At 50.1% G+C, this 15,585-nt stretch overlaps 1 long non-coding RNA gene across 1 annotated transcript in view; it reads left to right on the forward strand.

Moving 5' to 3' along the window:
• Positions 1–8,658: 8,658 nt before the first annotated feature.
• The window catches only part of LOC144580520 (uncharacterized), a 32,213-nt gene continuing 25,286 nt past the window's right edge, over positions 8,659–15,585 (forward strand). The window contains exon 1 of the long non-coding RNA XR_013530094.1: positions 8,659–8,898. This is a non-coding gene — a long non-coding RNA (uncharacterized LOC144580520). The remainder of the gene's footprint in view (positions 8,899–15,585) is intronic.

The following is a 15,585-nucleotide window of genomic DNA, read 5'->3' on the forward strand; positions in this document are numbered from 1 at the left end:
CTCCCTAGCACAGCACAGGACCTATCCTGACCGGCCCAGGAGTGTGGAGAACAGACTATGTCCCAAGAAAGAGGCACATTTGTGAACAGGAGATTACTCCTCCCCAGGCCTGTAACCCACGTTTTGTCTGTGACCAGCTGTATGAGGAAGAGAAGAAGAAAGTCCAAATTCACTTCTACAGGCAAAAATACTTAGAGGATTCTAAGGTAATTGGCCTTGAATTCACTGATTGTAGAGTTGGAAAACCTGTGTAATTCTTTTTGCTCGCAGAAGAAACCTGAGTCTGAGTTAACCCCCTGCTCAGAGGCCACTGGGGCCTAGAAATGCCCTTGTGAATGCTCGGTCTAGGCCATAGCCTGAGGCTTCCCTGCCATTGAGCCATGGGCAGAGGCTCTCTCTGAGGGGTAGGCCGGCCCGGACTAGTACGACCTTGGGCCAGATTGCGTCTGGCACTCAGAAGGCGAAGGCTGCTTCACCGCAGTGGCTGGGAGCACCGGGTCAGGCAAGGTTTCAGGGCTCAGAGCGGCGTCCCGGACCCTCACCCCAAATGCTTTTGCTGACTGACAGAGACCGGAAAGATCCACAACTAGAATACAGAGTTCTCTCCGCCCCGGATCCCTTCTCCACCAGACTTTCCTGCGCTACGAGCTTCAGAAGCGGTTTCCCCTGCGCGCCCCTCGTTCTGGGCAGAGCCGAGCAAACGCCTCCAGCTTTGCTGCAGCGCCAAAGCCCACGTGAGCTTCCCTCGGCCGCTGTCCCTTCGTGCCCCTGGCGGGGTCGCGAAGCCATTCCCTCTGCCCCGCTGCGGAGCGCCTCTTCGTGCCAGGATACTAGAAGATCCAGGGAGCGGAGACTGCCCCAACCTTAGACCCTTGGAATTATTCCCTGGCCCCAGGGCTTGGGTGGAGGCTGAGGGTCCACTTCAAGTCTCAGTTTGCAAAAATAATATAATGTCCCGGTCACAGTGATGCCAGGACCCCACAGAAGGTAAACGATTGATTCAGCGGGCCCTTCAGGCTTGGTGTCCAATTCGCGCGAAGCACAGTAATCCAAGACTTTGCGCACTGAGGACTTTGAGGGGTCGCTGGACTACGACCCATCTTTTCTGAGCAGCTCCGGGCCGGGCTTAGATTTTTTTTCTCCCAATTCTAACCGGGATGTACAGCTCTGAACTTACAGTGACCTCCGCGCAATGTTCTCGGCTCTGCGCGAGCGGGAATCCGCTCAGAGCTCAAGAGGATTCACACTAGCACCCGGGTCTTGCAGACCACTGTAGCGGAGGGCGAGGAAATAGCTGTATATGTTCATGTAAGGTGTATTTTTCTACAACTAGCTAGATAGATCTAAAAAAAAAGAAAGTCCTGGTCCGGAAGCCAAGACTGAGCCCCTCGAATTGTCCAGATTTCCTAAGGGCGCCTGAGTGAAGAGAAGATATTGATGCCCCAAGTTTTCATAAGGACACTTTGAAGTTGGGTGTCGCGTGCAAGATGCCCGTACTGTGCCCACGCACTCATCTCCGCGGGATCCACGTTCTAATTAGGTGCGACTATCCTCCCACTCTCTCCGCAGGGCAGCTAGGTTCCAAGAGTCTTAACGCTGCGGTACACACCAAGATCACCCGCTGTGACTGGCCTTGCCATTGGGAGAAGGGGCAAAAAGACTGCGAGGAGCACTTAAAACAACAAATTAAGGTGGGAAAGCCTATAAGGGGAGGCAAACTGCGGGAATTCTCTTCTATTTAAAGAGCAGTGCAAAGTTGCCAGGAAACTCGCTACGTGTCTATTCAGTCGCCGAGAACCGGCCCCGAAGAAAATAAGCCAGGACCAGGTGACCCACTGGGATCCGCGAAGCGGCTCCAGGAGACTCTCCTCTCCAGCGACTACGCATAGGGACAAAAGGATCAGGCATGTGGGTTTTCTCCACCTGAGGGTGCTACAAACTCTCCATTTTCTTATTTGATTTTTAAAGGAAAAAAAGCGTACCAGTCTCTCTTAAAAATGGATAGCTGAACAGGCTCAATATAAAATTGGCGCTTTGAAAGAGACAGGGTTTAGATAGATCAGTCTCTTGACGAAGGCTGCTCTAGCAGAAATGCTAGAAGCAAACAAGTGCTCTCAAATTTCGTTTTTACTGTAGAAATTGGTAAACGAAATCAGGTTGTAATAGTTACCTATTGGAACCATTAAAAATCGAATTAATTTAATGTGTTTTAGATTTAGAATATGTAGTCAATCACCGTTCTTTTTATTTTGCCTAGATATTTCCATTAAGGTTTTAATAAGCTATTAAAGTTCCCTGGATAAATGTGTGTGTGTGTGTGTGTGTGTGTGTGTGTGTGTGTTTTAAAGTGAGTAGGGATTACATGAACCAAAAGAGAAATTTGAGCATAATTTTTTTAGCCACTGGGAAGTCTGTATTCCTGCCAAAATTTTCAAGGATGGGGAGAAGAAAATGGAGGGAGGGAGATTAAATACTCATTAAGCACCTTTATATATGTAGGTACCCTGATAGGGCTAGCTTTACAAATTTTATTTCATATTAATAATTGTCCACCAATAAAAGCTCTTTTTTAAAAGACCAAAACCTCTGTCTTCTGCACCCAGACCTCAGATGAACAATTTCCATATTTTTATTTAATTCGAAAGAATTTCGTTCTTAATACTTCCTTCTTTGAAGTGACATAATTACCAAGGTTAATCGGGAGATCCATGCTCAGTGGTATTAAAGCCTGTTTTAACTGATTACATCGTTAATGTTAATCCTCGTCTGGAAAAAAAAAAAAGTGAAGGTGAGTCTTAGCACATGCTGGATCTCTCCTAATTCTTTAGGTCCCTGTAAAAATAGATCCCTATAACTGTTTGGAAGGGAAGGGAACTTGTTACTTGTGAGGAGAGCACGGTCACTAAACTCGATGTGCAAAAAATAGTATGCAAAGCAAAACTTTTCCGTCGCTGAGAATCAAAGGAACCGAAAATATGACCCATTTTGTGAGAGCTATGAAAACACTGTGGCTTGTATTGACCATTGATAAAGGCTGGGCTAGACTAGAGGGACACACACACACACGCACACAAATCGTTACCACGGAGCTTCAAAAGGGATGAGGGGGAGGGGGAGAAGTTGACAATCAGACGAAGTGGGGGAAAAGAAGGTAGAAGAATATAGTCAGGAACTGCAGCAGGCAGGTAAATCATAAAAAATTCAGTTCCTGCAACTAATGAAAAAAACAATCCCACTACAGTCTGGGGGAAACGGTTCTCTGACGGAAGCCTGATGGTGAGTCTATTTGTCGTGTTTCTTTTCCGGACTATCAAAAAAGTTATTTCGAGATTCAGCCAAATGTTTTGCCTAGGAGACCGAAAACCGGACCAAGCGTTTCCTGATGTAACGCACCGGCTGCGGCGGGGCCCAGCGCGGAGAGCGCCAGGAGTTGCGCGCTGTCCTCCCTGGGCTGCTCAGAAAAGATGCTCCCCACGGCCCTGGGAGAGGCGAGCCCAAGATCAGCCGGAGAGGACTGCTTGTGTTCTGCGTGGGGCCCGACTTCAGCCTTCCTTTGGAGGAATACGCCTTCAGTTCTGTTCTGGAAGGGGAAAGGGGCGCAGCTCTCCACGCGGCGACCAAAATTCCCAGTAGCTTGACAAACTTGGAAACTCTGGGACGTTCTAAACTGAGTTTCCCTTATTCCGCAGTTTCTTGCTATCTACTTTACCAGTTCTAAAGGGCTGCAGGCCGAGGGGTATGCTATTTGAGAAGATTTTTTTCCCAGGTCGACAGGAGAAGCGTCGCCGCTAGCTCTGAAGGCGACTTGCCGACTTCAGCGCCCCGGGCTCCGCTAGTCGCACCTCCCGCCCCTCCGCGCCCGCCCAGCCCGGCTCTCGGAGTGAACCGGCGAAGGAGTATCTCCTCCAGCGGCCAGAGCTCGGTGCCAGGGTGCTCTCCTGACATAACCCTGTCCAGGGGGGCCGAGACGTGCCATAGCCACCGCTGGGCTCCGCTGCTGCCAACCCTGTCCCATTCCCGCCAGCGTCTTCCCTGGAACAGCCCCCAGTAGCAGAAACTCTGGCCTCACACCTCCGGGTGCTCCCGGCTTTTCCGGCCCTTTCCGGGATCCCACCCCACCCCCCACCCCGTTTCTCCTCCCGGTAGGGGCCGTACGCTGTCAAAAGTCCCCACGCCCATCCAGCCGCGCCATTTTAACCCCTTAAAGGTTTTATTTAATTCGAAAAGAATTAGAGAAAATCCATCTTCCCCACCACTCTCCCGGCCTCGTCACCCCGGGCCCCGCCTGGGTCCTCGCCGGAGGCAGCCTAGAGGGGATTATGAAATAGCCTAGTGGTGGGCGGGGGTGGGAGGCACGCTACCTCCGGACTCTGGAAACTTTGGCAAAGTCTCGGGAACACTCGTGCTCCCCCAGGATAGTTCTTTGAGCCATGCGGCAAGCGCGGGGTGTTCGAGTTTCTTGGCACCAACTGCTAAGAGCCTCTCCCTCTCCCCAGATCCTTTAAGGACATCTGATCTGTAGCCTCAAACTTTCTCCCCTCGTCGACAAGTTTCGTCAGCCACTACAAGCAACCCCAGGCGAGGCCCGGAAAGGAGGGCGCTAGTGTGGGATCAACCCCAAGTCTGGCGCCCAGAGGTCGACTGAGGTTCTGCAGGTCGAGATCCCGCGCGTTGTTTGCAGGATAAGCCCCTGGGGACCCGCGCGGGGCGTGTAGCCCCAGCTGAAACAGGCGTTCCCTTTTCCAGATCATATTCCCCATAAAATCTAAAGCCAGATGCATCGTTTAAGCAACTTCCCATTTCACCGAGAAAGGCACAGATTTGTTTCCAAACTGGACTCTAAATTGAGGTTTCTGAAGCGGGTTCCAGTGGGGTGAGGAACAGTGGGGCTTTCGATAGCTCTCGGGACTGCCCAGGAGCAAAACATTTTAGGCATTGAAGTCTGAACCTAGTCCAGGCAAAGCCTCATTTGTGAATACGGAGGAAGAAAAAGGTAGGGTGCAGAATAAAGGCAACCACGGGCTTTCGCATCCGTGTGAGTCCTTTTTGTTTAAACAGAGAAAAGAAGAAAAAATCAACTTCATAATTTTAGACGCACGGTTTAGCAAGATAACCCAATCGAACCTGTTTCACAAAAATATATTACAAAGAAAAAAAAAAAGAACTTTCAAGAAAGTGAGAAAAGTGGTTACGTATGAAACCAAAGGGCGAGCATGGTGAAAGAAAGCGTTTTTTGTAGTATGCTGAGTCAAAAACAGCTTTTGCTGAGTATTTTCAAAGAAGAAATAGAAGGCTTTTTCTAAAAGAAGTGCCTATGAGTCTATTTCACCTGTAGCTCGCCTCTCATGATGGTATAGAGAAATTAAGGCGAAGTGGGCCGCCCTTTTTACACTTGGGACTTTCTGGTATTTGCCGTTGTGGTAAAGAGAGGAGGAATAAATACCAACAAAGCTGGTCTGGGATTGACTACTGCCTGTTACCGGCAAAACATAGCAGGAAACCAAGACTGCCTTCCCGAGGTTCGTCTAAGCGAACGCCATCGTGCATCTTTGAAAACTACAGCTGTTTGAGTCCTGTTAGTAAAATGAATAATCTGCGATGCACAGGCTAAACAATGCAAACAGGTACCAATTACAAGTCTCCCAGCTTTAAAGAGTGAGGGGGCGCAGTGCAAAGATGCGTCGGAGCAGCCAGAGGTGTAATAGCCCTTGGCTGCGCCCTGCGTCAGGTGTCAGTGAGAGGAAGCACAGAGCCGTCCACATTCGACTCATTTAGGATCAACAGATTTTAACACCTTCCAAAATCCACAAATATTGCCACAACAAAATGTGTTATTAAATAGAATAAAGTTAAGTGTTTGTTGGGCTTAAAGATGGGGATTTTCGACCGTTTGGCTACAAAACTGTGCTAGAACAACAGAGCGAGCGGCTTGCAGGCCAATCTGCCAGTGTTGGTTCGCTGGGAAAGGGGGCGAAACCGAGGACACTTTTAAACTGACCAGATTGGGGTTGGCTGCCCTGCCTGCAGGGTGGCTGTGGGGAGATACCCTCACTTCTGAAGATACCTCCCCTTAACTGAAAATGTCTTTGGCCGGTAAAGCTGCTCACGCGGGCCGCGCCTCTTCCAAGTCCGCGCAGGCCGCCTTTGTGCCTGCAGTGACTGCTGTGAGGGCAAGTAGCGAGGGCGGAGGATGTCACCAGAGTTTCCTGAAGTGTCTATACCCCTAGAACTCTGGTTTTTGCGGGGAGGCGGGATGTTATCCAACTTCACTGGAGCAATAAATCTGTGGGCCTCGAATCCCAGGAGGCCTGTGAGCACCCTCGTTGGCGAGCGGGAATCTGGGCCTCTCCCGGGGATTCACAGCCGGGGGTCAACGCTCGCCCCCGCGCCACACTCCTCTGCCCCGTCGTGCTTTCAGCGCGGTCCCATTCAGTCTGGAACTTCAGCTCAAGACTTGGGGCAAATGGTTCCCTGCGGGGTTGGTATATTAACATCCGCGTTCGCTTTTCCCCAGGGGGATGAGGGGCTCTGGGGAGCTTCTAGCCGCTCCCGGGCGCCCTCCAGGGACCGCCCCCATCCAGTTTCTGCACAGCTCGGGTCCCCACCTTCGCCTCGCGACCCCAGATCTTGGCTTCCCACGGCCGCTCTCAGGGAAGCTACTGCGACTGATGAGCCCCGGGTGCTTTCGTTTTGCTTTCGCTCCTTCCTCTCCGCAGCTGGGAAGACCGCGCAAACAAAGTAGGGGCGAAAAGCGCGTGTCCTAACAAAGTAGCGGGGACACTGCAGCTTGACCCGAAGCTAGGGCGGGTAAATGAAGGTTGAGGCCCAAGGCCTCGGTATCTCTGCCTCTTAAGGAGTGGAAAGGGCCCTGCTTTGTTTTCTTCATGCAAGGAAAAGTGGTTTGTAGATATTCATAACACAATTGGCGCGGAAACGAATTCGCCGTCTTAGGAGGACAGTGGCAGGGCACAGTAGAAGCAGGAAGACGGGCGGCCAGGGATTTTCCCTAAATTGGAAGGAAACCGGGAGAGACATCGCCAAGTCTCGCACCAGGCTCTGAGAGCCGTCAGGTGTGAGGGGGTCAAAGCGCCGTCCGGTTAACGGGGGGATCGACTAAGCTCCGCGTTGTGGAAACCCAGCAACCGCTGCAACAGGTTCGCTTTATTTCCTGTAGCCTTCTTTAGAGAGAGTGCACACACTGGTAGCTGAGAATCCCACCACCTAAAGTCTCCCTCTTAAAAGAGGGCAGGCAAGCCTGGAAAGGTTTCCCAAACAGAGGCAAACTTACTGTTATTTTGCCTGGCCCAACGGAAAGCGCTCCCAGGTTTGGACGAGCCCAACGCCCAGCCAGGAAGCTCGGCTCGGGGTGCGTGAGGCGTGAGTCCTTGAAGAGTCTCCCCCACTACACACTGCCCTGCAGATGGCCCGACTGAGGGTGTGTGCGCAGGAACGGTTTCCCCAAACCCGTAATAGCATAACCTTTCCAGACTGTTCATCATACTATTCAGCTGCGGTTCTTGCCCTCGTCCCAGCTCAGCTCTAGTTTCTTCCACCAGTGATCTGAGACGCTAAATTATTTTATTCTCACCCTGTAAAGTTAAACTGCAATATACATAAATCACTTAGGAAAGCTGGGAAGGTAAATAACACTCAAACAAGGTACTTGCACTTGGTTTTTGTTGTAAGGCCTTCCTCTAGTGTTTACCGCCCTCCTTGTTTACATCAAGCTCAGGAACAGAGGCTTTAGGCCGGTAGGGAGCTCAGTTTCATTTCAAGGGTATGGCGGGGCCTATCATTTCGTCATCAGGGTTTGAAGGAAAGTTCTTCTGTTTCTGTCTCACATCTAACTTCCAGTAACTTCTCAAAAACTGTATTTTTCCAACTGTAGCTCCGGTCTGCAAACTCCCTGCTCCCTAGCTGTCCGGGAAGGGAGACTCGTGCTCGCGCAACGCCTCGCTGCACCTGCGGAGGAGGGAAAGCGTCTGGGTGCGCCACGGAACGCCCGCACCGCGCTTCCCGCGCTCCCCCCGCCAGTCCGCGAGCGGTTGCGAGCCACCACCGCATCCCTCACACCTCTGCCCTCCCCACGGAGGCAGCACTGCAATGCCTGGAAGAGCGGCCGCGCGAGGGGCCTGGGGACAGGTCAGTCTCCCGGCTCCGAGGCGAGGCCGGAATGCGCGCACACTCTACGAGCGGGGCGGCGATTGGGGAGCGAGAGGGGAGAGGGGGCGGAAGCGCGGGACGCGTCGCGGCACTCCCACGAGTCGCGGAGCCTGAGATCCTCGCCGAGTGGCGAGGGCGTGGGTGCCCACGCTGTGCGTGACGCCTGAGCCTTGGCCCGAGCCCACGAGCTGGGCGAGGCCGCTGCCGCCGCCACTAAGCCTGGCGGGCGGCGCGGAGCCCCGGGGAGCTGGTTTTCCCGGGCGGGCACGTGACAGGGTTGGCAGCGTTCGGGCCGAGGCTGGGAGGGGGAAGAAGAGGGGAGCGGGAGGCCGCGGGCGGGCGGCTGGCGCGCTGTGTACTTAGGTCGTGTGCTGGGCTTTTCTCTCCCAGGAGCCGGGGGGGGGGGGGGGGATGGGAGGGGCCACCGCTCCGCCTTCTCCTTTTCGCAATGTTGACGCAATCTATAAATAGTGGAACAAAAGGACCAACTTCCTCGGAGCTTTGCTGAAACTGCACAAAAAATCGAGCCGGGGGGTTCCCTGGTCCCCGGCGATGGGGCGGGGAGCGCGGCGCCGGGGGAGGGGGCGGGCGCGGCGGCGCGGGCCCCGCGGAGGGGGGGACACCTGGCCGAGGCACAGCTGCGCCGCGCCTCTCCGCGCGAGCCCAGAGCTCCGATCCCTGCGCGGGCTCGAGAGCTCGCCCGGAACGGGGGTCTTCCTCCTCCGCCGCTGACAGGTCAGTCCGTACCGCCCCTTTCAACACTATGGGCTTTCTTTTCCCTCCCCCGAGCCTCCACTTTTAGAGGGAACGGAGGAAAAATAGAACGAGGCACTGCAGCAACAGCCACCAAATCTGCAACCCCAGCAGTCCACGGCGAGGGTGGCCGAGGGGGCTCAAGGAGGCGGTCCCCGTCTGGCCCCTCGTCGTCTGGCCGGTGCCTGCGCCGCAGCCAGAGACGGAGGAAGCAGGACTGGCGTGCGCCACCCGAGCGGTAGGGAGAGCGGAGGCGCGGGCCGCCGGGCTGGGGTCGAGGGCGGGCTCCCGGCTGCTTCTCCCGCCCGTGGGCCGACCCCCGGCGGCGACGCGTCAGGACCCGGAGGCCGCAGCGCGCGCCCCGCGCCCCGTTCCCTCTGAGCTCGGACCCGGCGCCTCCGCCTCGTCCTCTAAGTGCTGTGGGAGGATGCAGCAGAGAAGCGCTCTCGCCACACGCCGCCGTGCCCCTGGCTCTGGTGCCCACGCAAACAGCGCGCCCAGAGTTGGGGGGCAGGGTGGAACCCATAGCACGCTCGCCTGTCGGAGCTCGGGACCTGAGACCGAGCGCTTGCCGCGCCGCCGTGGCTGTTCCACGGGGCGCGGGGAGGGGGCGGAGCTGGCGCTGTTGACAGCGGTGCCGGAGCGGGGAGGGCGAAAGTTGGGGAGAGGGGACGGGGGAGAGGTGGGAGTCGGGGCTGGGGGAGGGAGCGTGCGCGCGGACTTCGGCTGGGGGGGGGTCAGGTCACGTGATGGACAGTCACCCACGCTACTGGCTGGCTGCAGGGGTGACGTCACCACTCCTGACTGCAGGGGGTGGCACTTCCGCTCCCTCCCCAGCTGCTCCCCCAGCCCCTGGCACTGCCGGCTGGAGCCCTTTCGCAGTTTAAGTGGGCAGAGGGAGAGAGGGGATTTCCTTCTGGCTCCAGCCCCTGACTGCTTCTCCCGCCGCCCGGAGTCCCGGCTCTGGGACCCGAATGCGGCCGCCCCCTCCCGACGCGCCCCATTGTGCGAGCGGGTGGCGCCGGGCGGAGGCTGGTGCAGGCCCCCAGCAGCTCGGCGCTCCCTAGGGGGCGGGGGCGGACCCGGAGCAGTGTAGGCCAAGTCTTGCAGCCCACCCGCTCCTCCTTTCCCAGAGCGCCCTCCGTGCGCGGGAAGCCCGACGCTCTGGACTCGGCCCGGACGTCGCGGCCTACCCCGCGTCCCCGGGACGCTGGGTGGTGAGAGACCCGCCGAGCGGGTGTGTGGTTGGAGTCTCACAACCCCGAGGGACGCGATCCCTTCAGTTGTTACGCGCTATTTGGGGAAACTTGGGGTTTTGGTGACTCAGCGCGGTGAGCGCTATTTATAGGTAGATGCGTTAGGAGCAGGGAAATAAGCTTCGCTCGAATCTGACCGTTTGTCTGCCCGAAGACTGCAAAGAGCCCCATTTGGAGGCAGCAATTGAAAGACTTCTGAAAAAGATGTGGCTGTTAGAGCCTCTGCGTAAGACACAGCCGGTCTCAGGCAGGGCGCGGTGGCTCTTTGGGAGGCCGAGGCAGGTGGATCACGAGGTCGAGAGATCGAGACCATCCTGGTCAACATGGTGAAACCCCGTCTTTACTAAAAATACAAAAAATTAGCTGGGCACAGTGGTGCGTGCCTGAAATCCCAGCTACTCAGGAGGCTGAGGCAGGAGAATTGCCTGAACCCAGGAGGCGGAGGTTGCGGTGAGCCGAGATCGCGCCATTGCACTCCAGCCTGGGTAACCAGAACGAAACTCCGTCTCAAAAAAAAAGGAAGACATAGCGGGTCTCGCCAGGAGACTAGTTACAACAGTTTGTCTAAAAAAGTTGGAACATTTTCTGGAGTACATGGAGGCTTTTAGGGACAACATGTCATGACCTGTAGACTGTCTTTTTGGGTGTTATTGTGTGAACCACTAGCAATAATTCAAGTAAAAACCGAGTAGTCCTCCTAGTAGATCGCAGGCTATCAAGAACTAACTAAATTCTGTTAGTTTCAGAATTTGTTAAATATATAGCATCATGTGGTGGATAGGTATAAAAAGAAGTGAATGATGTTGAAAGTTGCTGTGCAATATTCTGTAACAGGAAGATGTGTATGGCATTTACCTAGAATTAAAAAATCTGGGGATTGTAAATTAAATGTTTACAAATTTCTCCCTTCTGAAAAGCACTACGAAAAAAGGCCTTTGGTTCTTCAACTTTGGTTCTTCAACGGTGTCTACATAGTTGTGGCTTCACTTCATGATTTTGATTCTTTTTTCCCACTTCCACCCCAGTTTGTAAATCCAGGAAGTATCTACTTAAGAGAGGGCACTTGCCAGGCTAGCTGCAGGGAGGCAAGAGTTCACACTCAGTTTGCTTAGCCTGCACAGCTTTCTGTAAGTAAGATGACCTGAGGTGCTTCCTGAAAGAAGGTGTTTTCTTGGATGGCAGAAGTTAGGCCAGTTAAGAAAGGAAAGGGCTCTCAAACTGAGCATGCAAAGCAGCATGTACACACACGGGCTGATAGTGAAGAACTACAGCTAGATCAATATGGGTGGCAGGTGAGGCCAGTGAAGGGAGTGAAAAGGGGGCTCCACAGAAGGCCAGGTCGTCCAGGGCTTTGTATACCCTGCATGCTGAAGAATTTGGACTTTAGCCTGAGACCTACAAGTTTTGGAGGGAACACATACCTTTTGAAGGGGGGAAAAAAGCAATGGGCTCTTTCTCCAGAAAAAAAAAAAAAAAATGCATTTACATCCCTATACTAAAATTTTTTGTACAATTTTAGGGGGGTTACTCTGCTTTGTAAATAAATTCCTATTCTGCCTCAGGACTAAAACAGGAAAGAGAGAGCCAATGAAAGGATTTTTAATGGAAATGTCATATCGAGGTGTACAATGAAGTCCTGGAGACTTGAAGGTAGAATGTAAAACAGCCTGTGACCTAAGTAAGAATCAATTAGGACCACAGCTGTGTACCTAGGGATAGTGGGGATAGAGTGAAGAGGAATTTGAGGAAGTAATTAAATTGGTGGAATTCCACTGGTGGAATGGGAAAACTGGTTGGCTGTATGGGGCAAGAGCAAGGGATACCCAGGTTTGTGGTTTAGGGTGTGGGCTAAAAGGAGAAGTAGGCCCCAAGTCCGGGGAAGGAACTGTTTTGTCCCTGTAGAATCTGAAGTATCAGAGAACTATTGGGGGGAGTAGGGGGTGCTGAAGTAGTCTGGAGTCATTAAAATGTAGGTGGCAGCTAAAGCCATGGTAGTGGCCTAGATGGACCACAAAGGGTGCCTAGTAAAAAGTGGTCTGAGGGAGGAACCCTGGCAACACCCACATTCAGGGGAAGAAGGGGAGCAGAAGGAATTTTTGAGGAACCACAATGAGTAACTAAAGACAGAGTGGTACCCTTAGGTATAACTGATGAAAAAGTCCTGCTTCCTTGATAATGGAAACATGTTGCTGCTTTGTTCCCTTTATATGACTAAAAAAGCTGTGTTCTCTTTCATTGAAAAAGAAAGCATAGTTGTCTTGCTGGAGATTTGAATTTAGAAAGGCAGTGAAGGTAGGAGAGGATAAAATACTGTTTCTCCCCTTTTTTTGAAACTAGACATACCTAAGGAAAAATGAAAGAAATTAAACTTTTTCTTTCACCTGCTCAGTATCTGAGCCCTCAGGGAAAGGAGTTGGGGTTGACTTCATCTCCATGATGGTGTTTTTTGCACTTCAAAACCACACTTAATCTCCAACAGTTAGTAGCAAAAAGTGCTAAGATCAGTTTGGCTAAGAAAATAAGGAAATTGTGGGAGTAAAGGGTTTTCCTTTGCTCCTTCCATTTCCTTCCTACCTGTTACAGTTAATCTGACTAGGGATTTATTGGAAGCAGTGACTCAAGTACACAAAAAACCACCCAAAAATTTAGTGGTTTAAAACAACATTACCTTGCTCTGCAAAGAAAACTTATTTCTAATCCACTGGATGACAGCTGGAGCAGCTCAAAGGCTGGGGGCTGGTATCATCTCAAGGCTTGTCCACTTGCTTGTCTAGTAGTTAATACTGACTGATGGCTGGAACTTACTTGAGGCTATCAGCCAGAACACCTACACATGGCCTCTCCATGTGGTATGGCTGCCTCACAACAGGGTGGCTAGTTCCACAGGTCCTAACACTGAGAACCAGATAGAAACTGTATCACTTTTTATAACCTAGTCTTAGAAGGCATGAAGCATCATAACCATCACTTCCGTTTGTTAGAAGCAAATTACTAAGGCCATATATGTTCTGGGAAGGGGAATTAGACTCGATCTTTTAATGGTAGGAGTGTTGAAGAATTTGAAACATGTTTAAGATCACCAAACATAACTTCAGATAAATAGATTTATAAACATTACATTTGTACATCAGAAAAGTTTAAATACGAGAAACCTAATGAATATCCTCTTTTTGATATGAGAAAAAAATATAAAAACCCAAACATTTAAATGTTGCAGCAAAGCTAATCCTTAGCCAACTTGAGTAGGCAGTGTGTCTCATAATCTTCCTGTACCTTCCTCTCCCTGTGACCAATCATTCCCTCCAGGTCAGGCCTCCTGTACACACATAGCCCTCTCTCCCAACCTAGGTAGGACATTCCCAGTAGCTATACCTCCAGGGTGATCAAAACTTTTTTCTTTGTCCTCCACAAGTCCTTTCAACTCTGGACCTCACAGGATCACGGGCAATCAATGGCATAATGTCCTTACTTCTCAAAATTAAAAAGCAAAATGCTACGGAGAATATTCCAATAAGTAATTTTATAATAATAATTAAAACAAAATTCACCTACCACTAAAAGATAAGGAAGTTTAACAAAAAAGAAAAAAAATGACATTTTCCAAAATGGATTATATGCTTTTAGATGTAACAATATTGACTTTATTGGGGTTATTTATCAAAATCAGTAATTTTAAAGAAACAGTTGAAGCTTTAAGTATTTTATAAGGATGTGCACATTTCCTATTAAGGCAACACAACACTTGATTATTACAATAAAAAACGGATACTTCTCCCTCCTTCATAATGAAAACTAATTTATTTTTATTCAAAACCAGCCCATATAATTATTTGGTAGAGGGGCTCAAGAGTTATCTCTCTAAAAAACCAAAAATACTACTTTTCATTGAGTAATCAAGGTTAAATATTTTTTTATTATAGCCTACTATCTTGTAAATTTCTCCCTAAGCTGATACTAACTTACACATCTTTGGTGAGTTTTTGGGGTTTTTTTCTTTTTTTTAGAAATACTAAATGTGCTTCCTTTGTGACTTAGAGATAGAAATAGTACTTAGGTCATTTTAATAATTTGTACTTTCCTAAAAGCTAATACCTCTAATTTTGGTAATTTTGCATATTTGTATTTATGTTGAATCAAAATCACATTGTAAGTTCATACTACAGAATACAGAATAAATAAGTATGTCCAGATAAGGAGCAAATATATATTTATGACCCCTTTATTTTTTGATGTATTACTTAATGGTGTTTGAAGTAGCTTCTTTAAAAAAAAGAAGCTATACCTTTGTTTTTAAAGTTTCTCACACAGTAATGATGGGAAAGAAAAAAAAAAAAGGATGCCGCATTCAGGTTAAACTGGTAGACTTTACTGTCGGATCCAAACTGTACTTACTTCTCTGTGAGCTCATAGCTACCCTGGAGGCAGCCAAAGGAGCTTAAGTAAACACTAAAATTATATAATGCAGTTCTGAAGGAGCAACAGCCCCATACAAACTGTGCCATAATATAGTTTCACAGATGCTGTTTTTCTGTTTGCCAGAATGCGCTCCTATCTATAGAATGACTTCACAGTAATGATAACATGAAAGAAAATTGGAAGTGGGCCATTCTGTCTCCAGACATTTTGAATGAAGGCAGGGTTGAGGAAATGATTTTAAAGTAGTTATCCAGTGAAATTTTTAAAACCTTATAAACTAAGCATTTAGTAGCATTTTGAAAGTACTGTAGTGAAACTGGCACATTGAGAAATAAATTCAATACAGAAAATATGTCAGGACCACATAAAAGAAAAGAAAATACGATCTTGCTAGGTAATAGTGATAATGCTCTGTCTACAAATACATTAAGAACTAAATGCAATCTTCTTAAGTAAAAAGACACAGAATTACAAGTCCTTAAAGTACTAAAGTTATTCTCATGAATATGTGAGCAAAAATTGAATTGAATGAAACCTCTGCCCCATCAGATTGACAAAGATGGAAAATAAGTGCTAATAACCAGTGCCACTAAGAGTGCAATAAAACTTTCAGTCTTGGCCGGAGGCAGTGGCTCACACCTATAATCCCAGCACTTTGGGAGGCCGAGGTGGGCTGATCACAGTGTCAGGAGTTCGAGACCAGCCTGGCCAGCATGGTAAAACCCTATCTCTAAAAAAATACAAAAATTAGCTGGGCATGGTGGCATGCGCCTTTAAGCCCAGCTACTAGGAAGGCTGAGGAAGGAGAATCGCTTAAACCTGGGAAGGGGAGGTTGCAGTGAGCCGAGATCATGCCACTGCACTCCAGCCTAGGAGACAGAGCAAGACTCTGTCTCAAAAAAAAAAAAAAAAAAAACTTTCAGTCTTATCTATTACTGTATTATCTTTCTGTGGTATTAAAAATGTCCAATTCTGGCCGGGCGTGGTGGCTCACGCC

The sequence above is a fragment of the Callithrix jacchus genome, chromosome 1 (assembly GCF_049354715.1).
Source record: "Callithrix jacchus isolate 240 chromosome 1, calJac240_pri, whole genome shotgun sequence".
In the NCBI taxonomy this organism is placed as follows: Eukaryota; Metazoa; Chordata; class Mammalia; order Primates; family Cebidae; genus Callithrix; species Callithrix jacchus.